The sequence below is a fragment of the Erythranthe guttata genome, chromosome 2 (assembly GCF_056151865.1).
Source record: "Erythranthe guttata isolate IM_541 chromosome 2, IM_541, whole genome shotgun sequence".
Taxonomy (NCBI): Eukaryota; Viridiplantae; Streptophyta; class Magnoliopsida; order Lamiales; family Phrymaceae; genus Erythranthe; species Erythranthe guttata.
In genome coordinates, this window is record NC_142534.1 from 11977736 (window position 1) to 11986129 (window position 8394).

The following is an 8394-nucleotide window of genomic DNA, read 5'->3' on the forward strand; positions in this document are numbered from 1 at the left end:
TCGGAATTCCTCGTTTATCCTGGCGGACCGTTGTTTGTATTATTTTTGTTTCCTTTTGGCTTCATGTCATCTCCCATCTTTTTCTCCCGTCTAGATAAAGTTTAGGATAGTATAATTACGGTACTTGGTAGATTTAGGAACTTAATTCCCTGTGGATTGATATCTGAAATTCACTATTCTACAAAACGCGATACTGTACACTTGCGGTTTTTCATACGTAGGTTTTACGCGTATCAAAAACAAATCACAAATTCATGAGCATAAATTAATTAAGCAGATCATATTAATCGCATTAATGGAGATCAAAGAGTACTCTAAGAAGACAATTAGGTTGTTTGGATTTGATATTCCGGCCTGTTCATCCAAACACCCCCCAAGAAGATTCCGGTACACCACCGGTTTCTTCTACTCCTCCTCCGGCGGCCGCCGTTAGCAGCCCAATTAGTACCGTTTCGTCAGATGATAATAATCAAGAAAAGCATGTCCCAGATCAATCTCCTGTTCCTGCCGCCGCCGGAAGCCGTCCTTCTTCCGACGAAGTTCGAGCACAATCTCCCGCCAAGAAAACGGCGGCGGCGGCTCCGGAGGAGTCTCGTGAATTCGACGTCGTTTCAAGAAAACCCCAGGACAAGAAAAGGGTTTCTGCAACTGCAACTTATACTCATGACGTCAGCCCTTCAGAAAAGAAGAAGGCCAAATTAATATCCAATGAAATTGTACTCTACAGTCCAAAGCCACTGCAATCTTTTCCTCTGTCGATGAGTCGTCACCATGACGTAAGCCCTAATAACCGCCGCTCGGAAGAAAAGAAGAAGATGAAGGGGAAATTAATATTAATACCCGACGAAGAGAATCCCGAACCAGCGCCTGTACGGAAGAAGAGAACAATTAGGCGCTGGGATAAGACGTTATTCATCCGCGGCGAGTCATCATCGTCATCGTCATCGATACCAGATAGTGTTCTTCCACTAGAGGAGATTCCAGGTATGATTGAGACGATCGAGTCGCACAACGGAAGTAAACCGGTTTTCTTGTACCACAAGAAACTCGAAACATCCGATGTGTCGGACCACCTCAACAGATTGAGCATCAACACCCCTGAAATATTATTGATGAGTCTTCTGAGAGACGAAGAGAGGATAGCTGTAACCGAGACGAGAAAAGGAGTTCAATGTGTCGGGATCGATAAAAGTGGCCGCTCGTTTAACCTGCACTTGGGGAGGTGGCCTAGCTTGCAGATGATTGTTATTAACAAACAATGGGGCAGGATAGTCAACGCGAACAACGCGGTCAAAGGCGATTGGGTTGAAATTTGGGGGTATTGAGTAAACGGAAGCGACGAGCTTCATTTGGTGATCAACTTTAGGAAACAAGAAGAAATTGATCAAATGATGAATTCAGCTGCTGCTGCTACTTCAAGTACCACTAGTAGTACTAGCTAGTTAGTAATGGAGGCATTGATTGCACCATCTCCAATAAGCTAATTATTAATATTAGGGTTTGAATTTTTTTTTATTGTTTGTTTGTTAATGATTCATATGTGCTTTTTTATTGTTTGTTTGTTAATATTAGGAAGATAAGAGATTTTATCTTAATACATGAGTTTCTTCGTTTTAATAAGGGACATTGTTATATATATATATATATATATATATATATATATATATATATATATATATATATATATATATATATATATATATATATATATATATATATATAAAAGGGCGGGAAAAGATGTTCAAAAACAAAAAAGTCAAAATCGGATTTAGAGATCAAAATTGATGAAATTGGGTGGATTTAAATGGTTGTGGTGATTTTGTTATGAATATTAGGGTTCTTTACGACAAAGGAGTGTGGGGTTATTTGCAATAAAGAACCTAGCTAGATTAATGATGAACCGGATTTATCAGGCACCTCCATATAAAACGTATTTTAATTATTCAATTTGATGATTGTTTTTAGGGTTGAAAGTCGGATGAAATAGATGGGAATTAACCTTTTCAGAAAGTTTTCAATTTCAATTATTTTATGAAGTACAAATCAATTGTTATTCCAATTCGAAAATTTTTGAATCTAAAAATTCACCCTGATTCCATAAGTTATGAAAATTTCAAACATTTTAAAATTTTGGATAGGCGCCGGTTATAAGCAAGTCCATTTTCTTATTAGTTCAAGACCTTTAATATAAAAATACTAATTTACCCTTAATGAAATTTAAAATCAAATAAAAAACACAAAACATTAAAAAATAAAAAATAAAAATCATTTCCTTTATGCAAGACCAAATAAAGTACATAAATCTAGAAACCCCTCTTCCTTATTTCACGACTTAAAAATCTCCTTCTTCTTCTCCTTTTTTTACAAACCCACCAAGAAATTCTACACACCAAAATTATCAAATACATACCACACATTCACGATGGAACCAGAAAACAATGATATGGTGGTTTACGAGGGTGGAGAACACAATGAAATATATTTTAACCGTTTATTTTTGCTTTTGGATCGCTTTTTTTTTGGGAAAAAAATTCGACGATACCAAAAATCGGTCTGCAAATACCGATTTTTGTTACTAAAGTCGATAACCACATTCCGATGTTTTTAATAAAATTCGGTACTCAAAAACCGATTTTTGTAGTACAAATCGGCATGACAATACCGATTTGTTTTTGTATTATCGGCATTGTCATGCTGACTTGTGCTACAAAAATCGGTTTTTAAGTACGGATTTTATTATCTGTGTTTTTTTAGACCGTTTTCCCATACTTTCGTGCAACAACCTAAGGGGTTGATGGAGGATTATTCAAATGAATTATCTAACGAATAAATATTTAAGACACGGAAAGCTCTACTCGATTGGATTAAAGGAGTTGGTAGACGCCAACGAATGGTGATAAACATTTTCGTTTCAAATATTTAAAAAACATCAATTAACCAAATATACAATGTATTATTTGAAAAAAAAATCTGAAAAATATTGGTATCCGAAAACCGATTTTGTACTCAATAATCGACATTAGAACGCCAATTTTGACTTGTAAAGTCGACGTTGTGTCGCCGATTTGGTTAACAAAAATCGGCATTATGACGCCGATTTTCATGTACAAAATCGATCTGGGTAAACCGATTTGGGATACCAACGAAAAAAAAACCAATTTCAATCTCAATTTTTTTTTTCAAAAATCGGCCAAAACATTGCAACCCAACAAGAAATAAGCATAGATTAATGTTTATTCATATATATTTATTAAGAATCGATGCTCGATTAATGCTTTCGAATTTACAAACAAAAGTTTAGTAAAAAGGACATCGATGCTCGATTAATGTTTTCGAATTTACAAACAAAAGTTTAGTAAAAAGGACTTGTTGGTGGTGGTGCGGTGGTGGTAATGGTGCGGTGGGTGGGTCGCTGGTCATCGCCGGTGCGGTAGAAGTTTCGCTGGCCGGCGTCGCGGCGGTCTGGCGGCGGCAGTCGTGATTTTTTTTTTTGGTCTTGAACAAATTAAAAATATAATTTATTTGTATCTGAGTATTATTTGTGGATAAGGGTATATTTGTCCTCTTTGGCCTTGATGTAATAAAATTAGATTAATTTAGGGGTTTGAACTAATAAACTCCTTTATATTGGTTTGAACTAATTAAATAATGGGCTTGCATATAACCGCCGCCTTTTGGATATTATATTAGTTTTAAAATTTCAAAAAGCTTTGAAAATTTTCATTAACTTTCATAAATTTCCAAAATTAGAACACTCGGTTTGATAAAAATACTATAACTTCTAAGTTTCAATTCATTAAAAAAAAGGGTCTATTAGATATAACCCCCTTAAACATTCAAATAATAGGGGTAGACCCAAATTTAAATTTGCCATTTTGATAAAAGCCCAAGCTTTTCGTAATTACATAATTACCCTCAATCAAATCCCACAAATCCCGTTACTTTACCTTTTTTTAAATTAATAGACTATCTCATATCTTTTAATAGACTATCCCATGTATCTAATTCGACTATGGGTTTAATTAATTGACTATTGGAAAAATAATAATATATATGGAAACTGAATAATATGTTTGTTTGAAATACTAATCAATTAGGGTAATTTTCCTTATTATATGAAAACGATTAGGGTAAATAATAATATATATGAAAAAATAATAATATATATGGAAACTGAATAATATGTTTGTTATACTAATCAATTAGGGTAATTTTCCTTATATCATGTAATAGACTATCTTATTGATCTAATCCGACTATGGATCTCGTTAATAGACTATGGATCCTGTATTATTCAACCACATAGTATATTAATAATTTCAATATAGTACATTAATCTGCTATGATAGTATATTACGGTTATAGTATTGATATGAAATTGTGTTACAAACAATATACCACTGAAATGACAAGAACATTGAGAACAACACCAACGTAAAGTATTCCACATAACCAATAAAATAGTACATTAATAATCTCATAATTTCAATCTAGGGTTTTGATAAAATACATAAAACACATCATAACACAATCAAACCAATATGTCGAGTTAAAAAACTCTAGTACATTAATAATCTCATAATAGTATAATAAAATGATAATGGTAGTATCATACGGTATTCATAATATTATACTACTGTATTACAACGGTTTAACACTTAACCGAAGTTACCGAGCCATTACATCGTAAACACCTCTTAAAAAATAGCAACCAACCCACCAAACCTCAACAAAATCCGTACGAAATTCGCCATCGAAAAAACCTAAAATCATGAAACAAAATAAAAAATGCAGAATACTAAAAAATAATTAAATAGACTGCAAATACATTTGAATGATAATACATTAATATCATCAAAAATAAACTTAAAATGCAAAATTCATACGCTAAATTAAAAAAGACTACGAACTATATTTTAATGTACTACCCAACACACTTAAATCGGCTGTTATAAACAAATAAACCAACTATCGATCGGGATAAAAACATGAACTCGACCAAAGCGGACAATTATTCCGATTATTGCATAAACCAACTACGAAGCTCATATAAAACAACTCTGGTCCGATATGCGTGAACCATCCTCTTCTAACTCTGTCAATCCTCTTCCAAACAAACATCATCGGCAAAAAAAAAACGATATATATATGACGGAATAATTTTGTTAAAAAACGTTCTACTTAATAGAATCAAGTATCAACACAACTCTTAAAAATTTCTAACCACCGTACACGACAATCATGGACATTGAGCAAAAAATAAAAACGAATAACGCATTCATACCCGCTTAACAACGTCCAACAACAAACACTCAAAAATCGATCCTATTTCCACGACGGTGCAGAAATCTTCAATGACGATAAAACCCGCTGGAACGATGAAGAGAATCTTCAAAAAATATTGTACACGATTTGATATAACGACCAATGATCTCACGTAAATTTATTCCGTGATTTTAGGCAACGTATCAGCAAATCTCAAATCACGTATTAAAGGAAATAAATGCCGTTTAATAATAAAACAGGGGTATGAAAGGGAAATTATATAATATATTTTGCCAAGTTGGCAAAATTGGGTGTATCTCAAAAAAGAGAAAAAAAATTGGATCTACCTCATTAGAAAATATGAACAAGGGGGTTTTCCCTAATAAACCCTAAAAAAAATTGACACTTTACAAATAAGCCCATCAATGGGTACTTATTCATAAATTGGATCAGAGAAAAAACTGTTTTATAAAAAAGTCCACACATGGTGCAGACTGCAGAGATTTGTAAAAGACTAAAATAGCCCATCACATTTTAATATGCTCAAATTTCATCATTTAATTTAATCTAACCTCAATTTGACCCAAAACACAATCTTATGGACAATTTCGTTCGTCGCCGCAGTTGACCGCTGGTCTCCAGTGTTGATTTTTTTTTTTATGTTTTTTTCTTCCTGGTTTTTCCGCCCGTTTCCGGCGTTGACCGGCGGTCAACTCCGGTCTCCAACATTGACTTTTTCAATCTTTTTTTTTGGAATTATTTTTTTTGTGATTTTTTTTTCTTTAACATCTTCACGCCCCACCGTTTAAACAACAATATTATTGTGGTTTACGGTAATATTAACTATATTACTGTTAAACACAGTAAAATTAACTATACTATAGTTTAACACAATAATATTGCTATATTAATCTCTACCACAGTAATATTAACACAACAAACTCCCTGGTGAAATTTAGTCAAAAGTAGCAACCCCCTGATTGACTTTTGTGTGTCTCACCCACAGGATACGCGACTGATAGTTGGTCTTTAGATGTAAAATGACGAAATTGACCCTCAAAAATATATATATATATATATATATATATATATATATATATATATATATATATATATATATATATATATATATGTGTGTGTGTGTGTGTGTGTATTTTTTTTAATTTGATTGTTTAGAAATTAAAATATTATTAAAAAAATAATTAAAATGAAAAAGAATTAAAATTTGGTAATCAAATTAAGTATAGGTTTTGTTAAATACAAAATAAAAAAATACATAATAATGGAATTTAAGTTTTCTTTTGATGTAGGGATAATTTAAAATATAACATAAATTATGTGATAATAAAAATTGAAGGGTTAAAGGCAAGTAGGCCCAAGACAAGCCACTTAATTAAACAAATGAACATTCAATTCTTTTTTCTTTCAAATATTTCCAGGTCATTCAAACTTATTTGCAAATAAGAAAAACCTTTTTATACATACCAAAATTATTCTCAATTATTTGAAATCCAATTCAACTCTAATTTCATGATTTACACAACAATTTAGCCCAATTTCACCAATTAACCAACTTTGACCATAATTTCAAATTTGACCCGCCACTTATATATCTTAGTACACTATAGTACACCATAATGGACGATAGTCTATACTAGAGTTTGATCTATATGAGGCAGATGACGTGCGGCATGAAGTGAGATTAAAGTTTTATGCCTACAAATGACGATAGTGACAACGGACGACTATAGATGACTACATTTATCAACAAAAGATAAACGAGAAAACACATATAAATATGTAAATTAAATTAAGAAAAAATAAAAAATAAATAAAACATGTGTTTTCGTAATTTTCAATGTAATGTAGAAAAAAGTAAGATCTATAATAATGTAAAAAAAAATCTAAAATGAAAAAAAAAAAAAAAGACAAAGCAAAAGACAACCGATTTTCGTGATTTTAACAAAAATGTTAGATGCAAAAACGAAGATAGACAATGTCGAATAAAAAAATGATTAATACAGTTTGAATATTATTTAGTGCAGATTATGAATTTATGTGTGGAGAGACAATTTTGAAAGGAATTTTATGAAGGATGTGTAGTAAAAGTTTGGTTGAGGTTGTCATTTAGTTCTAATAAGTTTTATTACTAATGATGAATATCTTATGCCCCTATATTTTATTGCAGTTTGTGATTTCCGAATGACCTATTAAAGTCACTTTTTATGTTTAATCACGGTGCGCATTAATATTTGTACCACTAGGATCACTAATTCACTGTTATACATCTTTTGCGATGATCACTATTACACTTGTTAGTAGTTAAAAATTTCTTTGGGGATATTTTCAAAATGGTTTGTGGTTGGGGCTATGATTGGTCACTATTGACCTAATAAATTCGAAATATCCCTCAACCACGACAAATCTATTGTGAGTTTTTATTCATATATATTATGTATGTTTTCTATAATTCAGGTAATTTTGTTCAAATAATATCGATTTTTTTATATGAGTTTTAATGTATGCTACAATGATATGGATGGTTTAAATGTTCTTATATTTCTCAATTGTTAGAGTATATTCATGAAATGTTAATCGATTTGTTAATTATTTGTAATACGATAAAAAATTAGTTGAATTACTTTATGTTGTGATTCAACATCATTTATTGGCAAGCAAATAGAGGGATAAGATGAGAAAAGACATGACAACTGCGAGGTCGGAAGGGGAAAGAAGAAGAGATTGACATTCATAATCGATTGGTCAAAGCCGGTGGAAGATTCTATTTCATCCAAATATTCTTTTGTAAGGATTCTATACGTGATATGTGTGTTTAAGTACTTTGCTTGTGTAATCGTAACCATATGCAAGTCAAACAAATTTGATTCAATTAGCTATAATTGTTTCATAAACATAAATAAAAATTGTTGGAATAAAAAAATAAACAAAATAGATAATATGGTTTATCATGTTTGAGCATATTGATCATATATGAACTATTTCAGCGATGTCAATTGCGTTAGTGGTGGCAAAATGACTGCAAAAAGTGAAATAGCGAGGTACCTCAAGTGAGCATATTGTCATTACAGACTACATTTGAGATAAAAGCGATGTACCTCAAGTGAAATA